Source organism: Crotalus tigris, unplaced genomic scaffold, assembly GCF_016545835.1.
Source record: "Crotalus tigris isolate CLP2741 ecotype Arizona unplaced genomic scaffold, ASM1654583v1 scf7180000024372.1857965, whole genome shotgun sequence".
NCBI classification, from domain to species: Eukaryota; Metazoa; Chordata; class Lepidosauria; order Squamata; family Viperidae; genus Crotalus; species Crotalus tigris.
Window position 1 is genome coordinate 1,087,487 of NW_024100542.1, and position 18,754 is coordinate 1,106,240.

The following is an 18,754-nucleotide window of genomic DNA, read 5'->3' on the forward strand; positions in this document are numbered from 1 at the left end:
TTGTCTCAAAGACACCCACCTGACCTTGTGTCTAAGACTAGAACTCACACTCCCAGTTTCTCTCTTATTGATTTAATGGCTACACCAAGGTGGCTCGCTTTATAGTTCTGCTTTATAATACCTAGAGGTGACTTTTTTCATGTTACAATAAATTTTGGAAAATAAATGAAATACTGGAAGCAGAGAAAGCTATCAAATGTTCATTTATTTATTTTCATAAAATTTATGAAGGGATTTTGGCAGTATACAAGTCTAAAATATAATAAAAATACTGAACAAAAGTAACTATTCTGGTGGTTTTAGATCCACTCAAAAGACCTCTCCCAAAAGCTAAGTTATTACTAGTCATTCTATCCTCCTCCTCCTCCAAAGGAAAAAAAAAATCCCCCCTTCTAGAATATTTGCCATTGCACTCCATCCTATTATGCCATGCCATAAGAGAGAACTTTTAACAGATGGTTCTGGTCATCTGGATTTAGCTGGCAGAGCCTAACCAGGAAAAGTGGCTTCTTAAATACCCAGAATTGGGACCATAAGAAGCTTCATAAGTGTTAATGAACATTTTGAACTGCACTTGATAATCATTTTGTTCTAGCTGTTGTGTGGCAATACTAATCCTACTCAATAAACACTGCTGCTTTTTGGATCACCTGACATTTCCAATCTTTCAATAACACCATATGTAATTACAGAAATCTGATTGTAAGATGATCAGGGCAGGAGTGATTGTATGCAATGCATGCTGTTTGGATTAGGGTTACATCTTGCATACGGGTCAAAGCTGGGGAAAGCTTTCCTGGTGATCCCTTCTACCTGCTCTTCTAATAGGAGTCATGAGTCTAAAACAGGGGTCTTCAAAGTTGTCCCTTTTTTGTTTTGTGGACTTCAACTCCCAGAATTCCTCAGTCAGGCACACTGGCTGAGGAATTCTGAGAGTTGAAGTCCATAAGTCATAAAAGGGACAAGTTTGAAAAACCCTGGTTTAAAATGACTTCCAAATTGCATGTCTGCTCTCTTCAGAGGAACACATCCATTTTGTCTTGTTTGAATGGGTCTGTCTTTTCTCCATCCAGCTTTCAGGCACCAGGATGTATGATTTAAATATTAATGATATTTCACTCCAAAATGGGAACTGACCTCTCCCAGAAGACTTATGTAAATGTTAAACAGAATTGGAGAAAGGACAGGGCCTTGTGGTATGCCACTTGATTGCTTGGATCACCCTCCTGGTCTAATCATAAAATGTTGCCCTCCATTTGGCTATAGCCAAAAGAATAAGGGCACTGTTTCAACACATGTTTGTAAAAATCTCCCTTTTGAGATATTCTAAAGGCATAGGATGTAAATTATATGTAAAAATCCTTCTTCAATGGAAAACTGAACATATTAAACAGAAACTGGGAATATTTTGTCTATTTCTTAAAATGGGGGTATCAGAAGCATATTTAGTAAATGCCATGGTAAAAATGCCATGGTAAATACTAAATTTACCATGGTAAATTGTAAATTGCCATGGTAAATAGTAAATTTAGCCATACCATACCATTACATCTTTAGTATAGGCCAGATTAAGTGCAAGCCCATAGTTTTTATGGTAGCCATGAACTCAGAGCCATCTCTAATGTCAGAGAGATCAATGGGTGAATCTACAACCACCTTGCAATAGTGTGTATTGTATTATGTAGAGCAGTAACTCTACATAGTCAGGAATGGATTAGATTCAATCTTCTTTAAATGTTGTAATGTATGTGGACAAATGTTGTTATGTCTATTGGAATTTTTGAAATATATTGTTTTTTAAAAATTTCTGAACATTGTATTTAATCTATTCAATTTCTAGAGTGATTGTGCATGGGACCATTAATAAAGCTAATAACTAAATTAATTATAAATATCACAACATCTGGGCTTCATCTGGTGGGTAATTGTGTGTAGATGTCAGCAATAAAAATGATCTCAAGCACATGCTCAGTACTCAGTTAAGGAACACCCACAAACAGAACTTTTGAGAATTATTTGAGTTAATAGCTGTGCTTTAGAAATACTTAATTTTTCATAAAGTATTTGTTTTTTCAGTTTAGCTTGCTGATATATGACTTATGTTGTGTTTATTTCTTTTCAAACAAGAATGAAAAAGAAATACACAACTCATGAACATGTAGGAAGTCTCACATCTCTAACTACAAAACATTCCTTCCAGCAATTGATACATTAAATATTTAACCTGAAATGATTTATCTCCCCATTTTAGAACTATGCTTAGAGAGTTATCATTTTCAAAAGACATTAGGTCATTTTATTTGGGAACACAAAATTTTCTGCAGCTTCTTTTATGACATTTCACTGCTGTGAAGGATGATACACTGCCACATTCCCTCTCATTTTTCGTATTATAGTGATCTATTTTGCAATATAGTCATTACTTTAATGAAAAACAGCATCTCAATACTACAATAATAAAGTTTTTGCAGAAGCCAAATTCAAGCAGAAAGAAGGATGTAGAGAGGCATTATAGAATACAATTTGGAACACAACTAGAATTAAATGTGATAAACACATGCAAGAAGATTGAACAGAATCAAGGGGATAATTTGAGGGTAGTCAATATCCAGACTATTTATTGTGAAATTATTCTTGGCTCCAGTAATACATTTAACAATCTTCTGTGTTATTATTAATAACTACATAATAGCTTTCTTAACAAGATGGTAAAATATGGATCAAACCATATTATTCTTAGATAGATTAGACAACAGTTATACAATGATAAAAATGAATGGCCAATAAGCAATTAATTTCCTTGGGTCAACCTGAAAAGAGACACATTTCTTATTCGCTGTCACTGGGCTGTTACTCAATATCATATAGACCTATAAAACACTAGATGACATTGGGTTGCATAATTTGAGGGAGTGTCTCTCCTTGGTTACATCTACCCACCTCATCGTGTTTGACAGGAGAGGCATGTTATGGGTGTCACCATTTAAAAAGCCATGGGGTCCTCATTTTGGAACCTCAGACCTGCCCCTCTCAGAGATTAGATTGGCTGAGCCCTATTTGCCTTTCAGAAAGTTTTGGAAAGATGGCTCTACCACTATGCCTGAGGGTTTGAACATTGTTTGGAGGCTACTAGAGATATTGCTCATGTGCCACTGATTATGTTTGTATGGTTTTTAAACTGATTATATTGTTTTTATGTTGTGGTTTTTAATTTTGCGAGTCTCTCAGAGGCACATAATGAGATGAGTGCCTACATCAATTTAATAAATAAATAATGAAAACAGAGATTGCCTTTCAAATTGCAGATTATAGATTGCTGGGAGAATTGGCCTTAACTGTTTCAGCATTCAATAAGCTTGATAATCTAAAACATTGGACCAATTGATAAACTGTGTTGAATAAGACATATTGTCCATTTTTCTCTCATGTCTCCACCTCAAATCTCAAGAACAACAAGAGACAATTTTGCTTCATCTTCTACATAACAATGTTTCAAAAAAATGAAGATTATTGACATGTCACTTCCTCATTTTGTCTTCCTCTGATTATATTTCCAACATATGGAAATTACAGGAAATCATTCTGATAAAATATTTAATAGCAATTGACTTGGATACCTTTTTTTTTAAAAAAAAGTTGATTGATTGTCCAGAAGTCTACATATTTATCTGTGGATAGTATCCATAAAGAAAACTTCCTGACATGTTGAAGGTTATTTACTAGAAGAGATAGTAGCCCCCAGGCTTCTAGGGGGTTTCTGTTGGTTTCTATTCCTCAGCAGTCATTTCTTTATAGAATTATATATATATATATATATATATATATATATATATATATATATATATATATATATATATATATCATTGATATACATATATCAATCTAAATATATAACAGAAGCATGAGTCAAATAATTTGAGACTTAAATTAATAACGCAAATTTAAGTAATTACTAATCTATTCAGATACCTAGCATGATGAGACATAGAACTGTCTTCAGGAATCAAAGGTGTGACAGAACGCAGTGTGGAAAAAGAACAGAAATATTGTGCAAACCATCCCATGCACAAACTCTTACATTTAACTGGGAATATACTGGGGGTGAGGGAGGGATGTACTAAGGTATTCTGTTCTTCCACTCAAACCTGGCAGCAGTCTGTACAGGGACATTACATGCTATGAAGATTACTGCTATTAGATAGCAATGACTATGGGAAAGAAAATATTGAGAAGACACGGGAGAGGGACAGATAAAGCACAGAATAGATCATGTTTGATTCATGGCAGTAGCAAGAAAAGATGCTGAACAGATTAGGTTGGGGCTTAGGCCATGCAGAGGACAATGGAAAGAGGAGCAAAGCAACTAGCCTAGCGCTATTTATCCAAAAGAACCAACAAGATTCATCTCAGATGAGTTCCAGGATAGCTAAGTGTTTAGGTTTCAGTTTAGTCACACTGATACCTAGTCAGAACAGTTAGGCTGAACTTCCAAGCCACACTATGTACATGAACCAAACTGCATTTTCCAATTTGTTCACATCATCAAAATATTGTTTAAATTAGGTCTGTAATGGGAGCACGCATAGAAATGTTAAACAAAAGTTCTCTCCTTAAAAACTAGCATTCTATCCCATGAATAGGGTGTATGGAAAACTCCAAGTTTTTTTAAAAAAATATAGCTTCTATAAGACTCAATCAAAATGTCATAAATACAGGAAGATGTAGTATAAAAAAATCCACACCCGTTCTCTTACCTACCCTTGCTGTCTTCATTCCATCACAAGAACTGTCCATTTGATCATGAAATATAAGAATCCCTATTGGGGGATTTTGGAGCTAGCCTGAAGATCATACTCCATACCTAGAAGCTACCTGAAAATCTTGTACCTTGGAGTATTCCAAAGAGGGCTTGAAAGATTTACTTTTCGTATCTTGCTACGGTTAAATGTGTGTCAAGGAAACTGTAAAGGTAAAGGTTTCCTGTCTAGTTGTGTCTGACACCATTTCTTGCCCAAAGGAGCTAGAGTTGTCCAAAGACATTTTCTGTGGTCATGTGATCAGTATGGCTATATGCCAGAAATGCATGGAATACTTCCCGCCAAAGTGGTACTTATTAATCTGCTTGCATTTGCATGTTTTCAAACTGCTAGCTGGGCAGAAGCTAGGACAGGAATGGAAGTTCACCCTGTTACATAGGCTTGGGTCTCGAACCAGGGCTGTCAGCTTTCCATCTGACAATCTCAGCATTTTGAACCACTGAGCAATAATGCCCCCTCAAGGAAACTGTAGTATATCTCAAAATGGCAGGAGTATGTATCTGCATAGAAATTCATGAGATTGTTTTCAACATGAACCTGTTTGAAGGGGCTTACATCCTAGAAATCTGCTGCCATAGCATCTCTTACATGGAAAGATAATTTCAAGAGTGAGGCCCTCATTTTATGAAAAGATTTAGAAGAGTGCAAAAAATTGCATGTTTACCATCCTGAGATTCCTGATTACACTGGAAAATAAAATATTCAATTCCTAAGACGCTTCCTTACATTGACTTTGACCCACAGTCAGTTGTATTAATTATATTTTATCCTATTTGTCTGCAGTACAGTACTTTTTCAGAAATGAGCCTTTCCTCCTTTGAGATGCCAAGAATTAATCTTGAAACCTCTGACATATAGAATATGCATTTTATCATTGAACTGCTATACCTACAGTATACTGAGCTTCTTATACGTAAATCCATTGGTCATGATCCAGTTCAAAGTAAAATATACTTCCCCCCCTCTTTTCCATCCAATTATGTCTGTTTCTCAGAGACTACCTGGACAAGTCCCTGTAGCTGGCAAGATATTTCAGATTTTTGACATTTTCTCCTTACTAGTGCTGAGAGAAAGTGACAAACCCAAGGTCACTCAGCTAGCTTTATTCCTAAGACAGAACTAGAACTCACTAGTTTCCCAGTTCCTAATCTATACTTAAGTGATTCTCTAAACATAGTTAAGATCCCTGAAATCATTGGTTCATTGACAGCATCAAACTGTAGACTCAATGCCTAAAGAAAAAAATGGTTGTTTTTATATGATTTAGACAATTCAATGATGGGGCAGTTGTCTATCTTCAGACTGGCCTTTTTTAAAGTAATTACTGTATTTCGCTCTCTAGATTAGAATATTAAAATTTCAGTGATTTAGCCCTCCTTTTTTCTGGAGATCATAGTGTCTATTAAAAATCATTTGTTAATTTATTATTCCCTTTTATCTACTGCTCACCTGAAACATTTTCACCAGCAAATTAATAAAATCAGTCTTAGACTTCACAGGTGACAAACTATGAGTCAGTCAGAATGATTTATATTGCAAGGGAAAAGCAGAAATGTCATTTTAGATAAATATGCGGATCAGGATAAAGTCATCTTCTAATAAAATAGGTGAATGGAAGTGATAAGAGCATATCACTTTGTGTTTTGTGGCATGTTTTAAAATTGCCAATGATGAGACCATGCTGATCAGGCATCTGGATTCCCTTTTTTTCCCTCCTAGTAATTAAGCTTTAATGTTTATTTATTTATAATTTATTTATTTATAAAGCTCAGAAATCTTTTGGAACAATCTTGATTTATTTGGCAATAACAAATGAAGTTTCGCAGTTTAGGACACCATGAATAACTAATCATGTTTATTGGTACAAAAAGCCACTTGATAGGGAAAAAAATAATATGTTCAGCACTCCAACATCTGACTTTTTTTTAAATTAAAAGTTTTACAAATTACAATATAAACCCACCCATCCCCTCCCCCCCTCCCTCAGTTCCCAGAGCTGATTACAGGGTAACAAATAAACAATCATAATCTAGCTAACATAAACCAACTAAATTATCAATCAAAACCGTAATACACTTTAACTCCTTCTCAAAACAAATATTAACAAATTATGACAACAATAATAATACAATTAATACTATTAATAATTATCTAAAATCTATTCAAAAGCAAGATAATACTTTTCAGTTTCATACTTCTTCTGAATATAATCAATCCATCTTCTCCAAACCATAATATATCTTTCTTGTGAATGATCCTTCAAATAGGTGGAGATTTTCGCCATTTCTGATAAATTAGACACTTTAAGTATCCATTCTTCCAAAGTAGGCAATAAGTTTTTCTTCCAATATTGCCCCACCAATAATCTTGCAGCAGTTATGAAGTTCAACATCAAATTAGTTTCTTTAACACCCAAATCTACAATAATACCCAACAAAAATAATTGCGGAGTGAACTTTATCTTTTTCTTAAAAATCTTTTGAATATTCCACCAGATCTTAATCCAAAAAGCTTTAATATCTTTACAAGTCCACCAGATATGAAAATAAGTTGCATCTAAATTTCCACATCTCCAACATTTGGGCTGTAAATTCGAATACATGCGGGACAACTTTTGGGGATCCAAATGCCATCTATAAAATATTTTATAAAAATTTTCTCTTAAATTTTGTGCTTGAGTAAATTTTACATTTCTAACCCAAATTGTCTCCCATGTATCCAATAAAATTGGCTCTCGGATATTTTGCACCCATTTGATCATATAATCTTTAACTAACTCCGTTTCAGAGTCCAATTCTATTAAAGCATTATAAATTCTTTTTATATGAAATCGACTTTGATCTTTAATCTGTTTTACCAAATTCACATCCTCTAAAGTAAAACCAATCTTTTTATCTATATTCCACCTCAATAACAATTGATTATAATAAAACCAAGAATATACAATATTTTCTTGCTTCAACTCAGTTAAAGGCTTTAATTGCCAATGCTGCCCAACCAAATTAAGTAATTCCTTATAAGAAATCTTGTCCAAATTTACTCCCCTAGATACTCCCTTTATCACGTGTCCTGGAACACCCCAAATTGGAATTTTATAATTTAACCTATAGTAATACTTTTTCCAGAAAGTGAAGAGGAACTAAAGAGCCTCTTGATGCGGGTGAAGAAGGAGAGTGCAAAAGTTGGCTTGAAACTCAACATTAAGAAAACCAAAATCATGGCATTCGGCCCTCTCAATTCCTGGCAAATAGATGGGGAAGAAATGGAGGTAGTGACAGATTTTATTTTTCTGGGCTCAAAGATCACCACAGATGGGGACTGCAGCCCAGAAATTAAAAGATGCTTGCTCCTGGGGAGGAAAGCTATGGCAAATCTAGACAGCATTCTAAAAAGCAGAGACATCACCCTGCCAACAAAAGTGCGTATAGTCCAGGCCATGGTTTTCCCAGTTGCAATGTATGGCTGTGAAAGTTGGACCATAAGAAAGGCTGAGCGCAAAAGAATTGAGGCCTTTGAACTATGGTGCTGGAGAAGACTCCTGCGAGTCCCTTGGACTGCAAGGCGTTCAAACCGGTCAGTCCTAGAAGAGATCAACCCCGACTGCTCTTTAGAAGGCCAGATCCTGAAGTTGAAACTCAAATACTTTGGCCACCTAATGAGAAGGAAGGACTCACTGGAGAAGGGCCTAATGCTGGGAAAGATTGAGGGCAATAGAAGAAGGGGACGACAGAGAATGAGATGGCTGGATGGAGTCACTGAAGCAGTAGGTGTGAATTTAAATGGACTCCAGAATATGGTAGAGGACATATTTGTTGTCCATGGGGTCGCGATGGGTCGGACACGACTTCGCAATTAACAACAACAACAATACTTTTTCCAGACACGCAACAAGGCACTTCTAAAAATATGGGTTTTAAAAACCTGATCCACTTTTTTATCATAAATTAAATATGCATGCCATCCATATACTAAATCCCATCCCTCAAGAGAAAGGATATTCTTATTTGTTAAGTTGAGCCAATCACTAATCAAGGTTAAAGCCACTGCATCATAATACAATTTTAAATTCGGTGCCTTTAATCTTCCTCTTTCCCGTGTGTCCTGCATAATTTTAAATTTAACTCTTGGCTTTTTCCCTGCCCAAATAAATTTATTAATCCCCTTCTGCCATTCTTCCAAATTAGCATCTTTTTTCAAAATAGGTATCATCTGAAATAAAAAAAGAAACTTTGGAAGCATATTCATTTTAACTGCCAAAATTCTCCCCAACAAAGATAATTGTAATTTTTTCCAATCATTTAAGTCCTTTTGCACTTTTACCCATAATGTCTCATAATTATTTTTATACAATTTAACATTAGAGGACGTTAAATAAATTCCTAAATATTTGACCTTTCTCACTATTTCAAAACCTGTTAGTTTAACTATAAGATCCTTTTCCTTCATAGACATATTTTTCGATAATATTTTAGTCTTATTATTATTTACCTTAAAACTAGAAACCTTCCCATACTGAATTAAAATTTCAACCAAATCCCTAACCGAATATGTCGGTTGAGATAATGTCACAACCAAATCATCAGCAAAAGCTCTCAACCTATAATCATTCTTATTTATTTTTATTCCCTTTATTCTTGGTGACTCCCAAATTTTAATAAGTAAAATCTCCATGGTTAAAACAAATAACAATGGGGATAAAGGACATCCCTATCTTGTACCCTTTTCAATTTTAAATGCTTCTGTTAAACCCCCATTAACTATAATTTGTGCAGATTGCTGTTGATATATTGCCTTAAGGGCAAATAAAAATTTATCCCCAAAATTCATTTCCTCTACTACTCTGAATAAAAATTGCCAATCTAATTGATCAAAGGCTTTTTCAGCATCTAAAAAAATCAAAGCCGCAGGGATTTGATTGTTCTTGTCCAAATACTCAATTAGATTAACAATTTGTCTAACATTATATTTCATATATCTTCCAGATATAAATCCAGATTGATCACTATGAACCAACTGCTTCAAAACTCACATTAATCTATTTGCCAATATTTTTGAGAAAATTTTATAATCTGTATTCAAAAGAGATATAGGCCTATAATTTTTGGGCTGGGTCAAAACATCTGACTTTTTAATTATGAAAGAGGTGCCCAACCTCCATTTTCAGGGTTGCATGCTGCTAGTCAAAACTTTGGGTATAGTCTGAACAGCCCCTCCAAAAGTTGCAGCTGAAAATGAAATGTCAATACATCAGATTATGGAAACCAGTCACTGCACACGGATTAATGTTAACAGAAATGAATCAATTAATTAAATTGAATATATCAATTTAATTTAATATTCTTTAGTTCTGACCTGCCACTTTCTTGGTCCTAGATCCCTCCAATGTTTTCAAGTGCACCCCACCTCCCCAACATATTATTCAGATATCAGACATGCTGAGTCCTTAGCCTGAAAAAAGGATAACATTCCTGCATTAGAATATTTGGGGCATTTTGAGAATTTGCATATGGATACTTACACTTAGATTCTTGCCTTTGGGTTGAAACCAATTTCTACTGCAGTCCTCAGTCTGATGCTTATGACTTCTCACTTCCTCTGGAAACACAAGAAAAATTGTCCCTTATTTTATAGGTGTGGGCATGACAAACATAACAACAACAACAACCAAACTACTGTATTCATAAATATACAGGGATCCCTTAGTGAAAACAACTGAGAAGCTTTGCAAAGAAAATAGCTTGAGATTGAGTGAAAAACCAACTGTATTTGAAAAATCCTCCGTGTAAAATAGTGACAGATTGTTGCTTTGTAATAATTCCAAATGCTCATACAGTTAAGAGGCCTCCTAGAAACAATTAATAGTAATAGGGTTTTTTTTTCTGCTATGGATATGAAGATAAAGCCAGGTTCTAATACAAAAAGGAGAAGAGACTCAGTACAGAACACATTTGCAGTGAATGCTACAGAAATCTATGTTTATGAGACGTTTCATTAAGAATTCATAGAAGCATAGAGCTGAGAAGAAGCCAATGAACCAAGCAATAAAACTCACCACCCTAAAAACAATGTTTTTAATGAGAAACATCCTCTAGTATGAAATGCAGAGAGAGAATGGGACTCTTAATGCCCATCAACAATAGAGAACTCTCTGATAAATTGAAAGATAAAAAGGACAAGTATAAAAAGTGGAAACATGGGCACATAACTAAGGCAGAATATCAGCAAATAGCCCAACCCTGCAAAGATGAAGTGAGGAAAGCTAAGGCTCAAAATGAACTAAGGCTTGCAACCAAAGTCAAAAATAACAAAAAAAGAGCTTCTTTCAACATGTAAATAACAAGAAAAAAGTTAAGGAAATGATTGGTCCATTAGTGAGGGAAAGTGGCAAGAAGGTGAAAAGCAACACAGAGAAAGCAGAACTATTTAACTCGTTTTTTGCATATGTCTTAATACAAAGGGAAAAAACAGACCAACCTATAAAAAACAGTACCATAAAAAACAGATTAGAAACAGAGTTAAGATAGGCAAGAAAATGGTAAGTGAGCACCTGTCCAGCTTAGATGAGTTCAAATCACCAGGACTAGATGGATTACACCCCAAGGTTCTCAAGGAACTGGTAGATGTGATCTCAGAACCACTGAACTATATTTTTCAAAGATCCTGGAACACAGGGGAACTACCAGAGGACTGGAAAAAAGCTGATGTAGTTCCCATCTTCAAAAAAAGGGAATTAGAATATCAGAACCCAAATGAAAATGCAGATGGATCCCTGAATTACAGTCTTACCCAGTCTGGTGAGATATCTTGCATTTCTAATACAAGATGTAAGAAGATAAGCAAGGAGTCTCACATTTTTCTCACATGCATGAGCTTCCTGCAGATCCCTGGTTGGCCAGTCTAGGAAAAGAATATTAAATTATATTAAATTATACAGCAAGGCAAGGACTTAATACTACCGACTTCCTGTCTCACCTTCCTCTTTAACCGAATGAATTAATCTATGCAACAAGAACTTCTGAGTTGGTATCTCACTTTTAAGGCCAAGTTCCCAAAGCAGTTCACAATTCTGTAATAAAATGAAAGTTGCATTATAAATAAGAGACCAATAATACAGTAGTCAACTTCTCATAGGCCTGTCTATCTGGTTCTTTCTGTTCCCGTTTTTAGAAAAACTGCTAAAACTTTCTTCTGCCAGCATATACTTTCTTTGCCAAGCATATTTTTTTAATGCGGCATTTTGTTTTTTAAAATTTTGCTAAACCTGTTTCCATGCTTATGCTGTTTTCCCAAGCAATGCAATTGCACTGAAGAGATAAGATGTAAGACTAAACAATAAATAAAAATAGCAAAGCATTATGAAATAAAGTTCAGTATGACCAAAGGCAAATTTCTGGCAAATCTATATTTTTTTACTTGGCCCGTCATCAGTAAGCACCATGCACTGCTTTCTAAGTATAAGAATGGATGACATGGTCTTCTCCCGCTTCTACTTCATTGGATATACATCCCAAGTCTTCATTTTTCAACTTCAAACTAGCTGTTTTCTGATCTAAGATTTTATGCCCTTTAGACTGGATAGTTTCCAGAAATTTATTTTGTTCTGGTAGCAATCCCAGTTCTTATTGCCTGCAGCACCTGGCTTGCCCATTCCTTTCACAGCTCTTTCATCTTGAGTTGCCAGACTGTTCTTGGTTGGTTGGCAGTTATTTCTTTTTTTAAAAAAAATGTTGTTGATTCAACAATGACTCTTTAAATGAATAAATCAACTGAGAAGCTCACACTCAATTCAACTTTTATATCTGCAGTGGACACCTTTTCTGTTTCTATCCATTCTGGGTGAACCAATTATTTTGCATTCCTGACTCACAGCTGCCAAATGGCAAACTGGGTGATTTTAAGTTACTAACTCTTAGCTTGAGCATTGTAGAATCTAGGCTTCACAGGTCCCTCTTCCATTCTAAACAACAATGTAATGGCATGCATTCAGCACTCTAGCACATAGGCTCAGGAAAAAATATTAAATGAACTCAAATTTATTAAAAATTAATCCAACAGTTTGTTGGAGATATATTTGGATAATGCTTCTTTAAAACACATGCTCTTACAACGTCCTACACTTACTAAGCTTTGGCAGAAAGTACTGGATTACATAAACATAATTTTAAGTTGATAATATTGTTTTCAGTTACATATTTAGTATTTAGAATACAACAGTGGAAGAATGTAAATGGATACTCTGTGCCCTTATTATGGCCAAAAGACTGATTTTGCAGGATTGGAAAGATACATATATGGTGACTTTTACTCAATGGATTGAGTGAACCAGATTGCACTTATTGTATATGAACAGATTGCCTGTAGATATAGATTTTGCATAGACAAATACAATGAAATATAGGAGTCATTTATACAAAATACACTAGATTTAAAAAAAAAATGTAAATGAAATTGAAATATACGTTACTTAAATAATTGTATTATATATCTATATATATCTACTGTTTATCTACTGTATATCTACCTAGTGTAGATAGATGATACAGTAGATAGATAATCTATCTGTCTGTCTGTCTGTCTGTCTGTCTATCATCTACTTACCTACCTAACCAGGGCTTTTCAACCGGTGGTACGTGTACCACTAGTGGTATGCGACCACCTGGCTGGTGGTATGCGGCATTGCCTTCCTCCCCCCCCCCCGCAGCATTGGCTTCCTACCCCCCTCCTTCCCAGCTCGCTTGTTGAAATTGAAAACATGCTGCTTGGTGATGGCCTGCAGGAACCCTACTGAGGGCGTGCGAAGAGCGCAGACCCAGAGCGAGGCCCCGCCCTCCTCAAGGACTTATGCAGGATCCATGTCGCCCTTCTCCCCCTTCTTACTTCACAAGCAAGTGTGAGCCTGAAGGGGATAGAGCTATCTACGCACAGGTAGGTGTTTGAGAACGCTTGCATCGTGGCCCTAAGCGCCAACCTCACAACTGCCCCCTCCTTCTTTTCCCCCTTCTCTCTCTCTCTCTCTCTCTTTCTCTCTCTGTTGTGGCCTCACTCTCTTCCATTTTCTTTTCCTCTTCCCCCCTCCTGTGAGCTTGCAATACCCCTCACGGCCCTCACATTGCCTCCCGGGGCTCGAGTCTTTTCCCCCTCTCCTCTTCCCAAGGTGCCCGGCTTTACGGAGGGGAAAGCAAAGCGGCCAGATGGCGTGTGCCCTCCCGGAGGACTCATTCCATGGCAGTAGGTGGGAATCGAGGCCCATGTTTGTTTTGCTGATGCTGATCAGAACGGTGACTCAGGGGCCAGCTGTGGACGGGGGGGCTGCTCCCTTGCTTCGGGTTCACTAAGCTCAGCTCTCCGCTCCCCATTCCCGATACCGATCAAAGTAGCCACAATGGTGCCACACACTCAGTAGCCACCCCTCAAGCGCCATCCCCTGCCCGGCACTCATTGGCCACTATGCACTGCCTATCGGGCACAGTGTGGTCTCATCAGGCCGCCGCGGTGGCTCAAGGCAATCACCAGTGCCTCGTTGGCTCAGACCAGCTTCCCGTGATAGACATCTGATGGTGACTCAGGGGACAGTTGTAGGTGGGGGTGGCTGCTCCCTTGCTCTGGGCTCACTGAGCTCCGATACCAATCAAACATTTCAATGCCCAATTGTGGGAAACCGATCCGGGCACCGCAGCAGAAGCCGCAAGCTGTGGGGGATCCCTGCTACCAGAGCCAGCTACAACGGAGCGCCAGCCAGCTGCTTCAACCAGGTGCTGGCAGCCTCAAGATGCCCTGACCATCAGTGATGTTGCTGCGCTGCGTTCCGTGACGCCAGGGAATCCCCATCCCGCTGGAGCCAGCCACAATGGAGCACTGGCCAGCTGCTCTAACCAGGCTCCAGCAGGCCATCCTAGGGTGTGCCTGAGTCCCACACGCCACCCGGTATGCTGCCATCAGCTGTTCTTCCTGTGTGGCATTTCCAGTGGCCTGCTGCATCTTTGGCGGCCTGCTGCCCCACTGGCCGGGAAGGCACACCAGAGTCCCGGCTGCCAGGAAGGTGATCGGCTCACTCTTCTCCATTGCCTGCTCTGCCCAGCTCAAACCTGGCTGGAGCAGCGTTGGTACTTCCAAAGGTGGCCGCTTCAAGGTCACATGGGCAGCTCTTGGCCATTCCCCTCCGAACCTCCAAATCGATCCCCAATCAGAGAGAGAGAGAGGGAGAGAGGGAGGAAGAGAGGGAAAGGAAGAGAGAGAGAGAGAGAAAGAGAGAAGGGAGAGAAAGAGAGGGAGAAAGAAAGAGGGAGAAAGAGAGAGGGAGAAAGAGAAAGGGAGAGAGAGAGAGGAAGGGAGAGAGAGGAAGAGAAAGAGATGGAGGGAGAGAGAGAGGAAGAGGGAGAGAGAAATAGAGAGGGAGAGAGAGAAAGAGAGAAAGGGGGAGAGAGAAATAGAGAGGGAGAGAGAGAAAGAGAGAAAGGGAGAGAGGGAGATAGGGAGAGAGAAATAGAGAGGGAGATTGAGAAAGTGAGAGAGAGAAAGAGAGAGGGAGAGAGAAAGAAAGAGGGAGAGAGATATTAAATTAGTAACATGGTTCTTAAATGAATCTGATTTCCCCACTAACTTTGCTAGTCAGAAGGTTGCAAAAGGAAATCACGTGACCCTTGAACAATGTGACCATCATAAATATGAATCGATTGCCAAGTATCCGAATAGTAAATCACATGACCCTGGGCATGCTGCAACGGTCACAAGTGTGAAAAATGGTCATAAGTCACTTTTTTCAGTACCATTGTAACTTAGTGGCTACTAAGCACACTGTTGTAAGTCAAGGACTACCTGTACTTTATCAGTTTTTTCCATTTTTTTTTTTTTGGTTATCAAGTTTTTGACACCTTGCTAGGTGATTTGTGGTACTCGAATGTTGCCATATTCTAAAAGTGGTACAATTAGTGAAAAGGTTGAAAAGCCCTGACCTAAACTGTTTTATGCTAATATATTATATTTTTTCCCTCGCTGTATTTTTCATTTAAAAAAAAAAACATTTTATGTGTCTTTTCTTTCCTTGATAAGGTTTATATTTGTATCTTTGTGTTTTGTTTTTAAAAAAAGCAATAAAATAATAATTTTTAAAAAATCCAGGATCAATCATTCTGGTATGTGGATTCAAGTAGATACTGGCCTGCACTTGCTAAACACATCCTTTATTCGGAAGAATAAATAGAAGGCTGTATCTGTCACAGCTACCCACCCAGAATTATAATAAATTCTGTAGCTGAGGAATTGTTTCACACTAATTTGTTTTCTCCTCCCTATATGAAAACTCTAAGCAAAATCTGCAGAGAGTTTTGTCAATAAGAGCCCTAGTTTCACTTCAGTTAAATGATTGCAAAATAAATGAAAGGTCAGAAAATAAATCTATAGAGGATAAACCAAACTTCTTAGCTGATATTTTTCATCACTCTAAGATTTAGCTTGATCTGTTTATCTGTCCATCCAATCAAGAATTGCACTGTACATATCAGCAGGATATAGTGCTGATAGATCCTAACTTTGGGAACATCATTATATTTACAATTTAATATCACTGAAGAGATTTTGAAAAGGGAAGTAAATCCCATATTACAGGTTGACTACTTAAATCCAATCCTATACATATCTAATCAGAAGTAAGCATTCACACCAGTGCACACAGACACACATAGTGCCCAGATTATCCGTAGGAGTTTATTTACTGAAGCTGCTTTATCAAGACATTTTGCTTCTTAGACTTCATTCTCATTCTTCATTAAATGGCAATAGATCATTTGTGATAATTATATATGAATTTAGAGTTAGTCAAATGATTCTTTTAAAATAAAATGAGCACACCTTCTAATGTCTTGTGGAACTTTCTTGATGCTTAATCTTGAAGCTTTGTATTTTTATCCAGTTAAGAACATAATTCAGAGAGAAGCTGAAACTTTATCAACTCCCCTGCCACTGCCCCAAACGTAATGTAGTCTGAACTTTTCAAAATAATTTCCTCTTCTATTTTCATTAGTCTCACCACTCAGGACTCACTAGACCAGCGATTCCCAACCTGTGAGTCGCAACCTCATTTGGGGTCGAACGACCATTTCACGGGGGTCGCCAAATAACACAGTCCGCCATTTTTTCTCCTTTTCCTTAGCTGTGCTACTCCCTTTTATTAGACTCTCTTGAATAGAGTCTAATTTTATTGGCTTTCAAAAGCCAATAGGAATTGTCCAGGCTGTCTCTGCCCTGCTGAGCCCGCCAAAAGTCCCATTCTGGTGCTGCAAGTTGTCTGCAGTGAAGGTGAGCTGTCTGGAAGTTTCCACCCCTCCCTGTTGAGCAACTACTAAAAATGTAAGTAAAAAAGGGCCAGGGGTGGGAGGTGGGAGGCCGGCGGGCGCAGGAAGGGTTGCTGGTGCACGTGGGGCCTAGCGGGTGCCTTACTTCCCTTGGGCTGTGCCAGCTGGTGGCCCAGCCAGTGGTTGGCTTGCTCCATCTCTGCCACTTGCCAGCTACGCCTCGGCCGGCACAGGGGGCGGCACCATGCATGCGCGGCACTCCCGGGCAGGGAAAGTCCTCAACTTATGACCGGTTGGGTTGTCCTCGACTTATGACCGGTTGAGTAGTCCTTGACTTATGACTGGTTGGGTAGTCCTCGACTTATGATCGCCTGGGATCGCAGCATTAAAAAGGTTGAAAACCACTGCACTAGACAGTCAACTGGGCCTCCAAAACAAGACTAGCTTTAAAGAGAAACCCCCTCCCCATGTCTTTATCCAAACCAACATCCTTTCCATGTATCTACATTTAGCAATTTATGGCCATGTGACTGAGAAGAAAGGATTTTCCTTGTCTAACTTTACTGCTGTCAGTGACTAGTCACATCTGAAAAAATGTTATAAAATATCACAAAACATTTATTTAAACATAGCTATAAAATCCTAATATTAAGACAATATTTTTTTTCAAAAACAAGTGACAGCTGTAAGTTTCTGTAACGTCTCTGGACTTATTGAAGTTCTAGGCCCCAAATTAAACCAAATAAAATAATTCTCCAAACAGGTAGGCTTCTGTTGATAAACAAATTTACTAGAGTGGAATCCTCCCTCCCTCCCTCCCCTTCCTTCCTTCCTTCCTTCCTTCCTTCCTTCCTTCCTTCCTTCCTTCCTTCCTTCCTTCCTTCCTCTCCTCTCCTCTCCTCTCCTCTCCTTCCTCATTTAACATATTGATTTGGTTCACTCATGTTGCTACTTCATTAAAATGTTTGGTTTTAGCATTTTGTTTATGCTCAGCAACTCATTCAACAACATATGGCTAAAATAAGTTACGATTAAAAGGAGTGCTTAGTGTAAACTCAGCCATTATGAATATCTAGCTTATCTTCCTACAAAACTTTACTGAGTTTTAAAAAAAATGTTAAAATACAAAGAAAAAAGATGGAAACAGGAATGGAAACAGGAAAGAAGCAAAATTGGGGGTGCAAAAAAAGGGAAAAAGTTTTAGAAAATTTTTTTTTGACTCTCTTCAGTACAAAAACAAGCATAAAATACAGTAAGCATTTGCAGTAGATTATACCATAATTTATCATACTTCTATAATCATAAAGGGTTTTAGTTATCAAATCCAAAGCTTAAATTTTGTTTTTGTTTTTTTCAGTTCCTAGCAAATAGTCCAAATATGGTTTCTGACGGTCCTTCCACCTCTGCACATAAAAAAATCTTGTTATTGTTATTATTTTAAAAACAAAGTTCCATAAGTTTTTTTCATTTATTTGTGCATCAAACTTAAAAGTTTTAGTTCCAGTTGTACATTTAATTTGAGAATTCTCTGAATCAAAATACATTTTTATTCCAAGATTTTTTAGCATTCTTGCATGTCCACCTGTTGAGTCCTCAGCGAATGGCAAAATAACGCATGAAGCAGTTGGTAGTTCTCAGGAGCCTCTT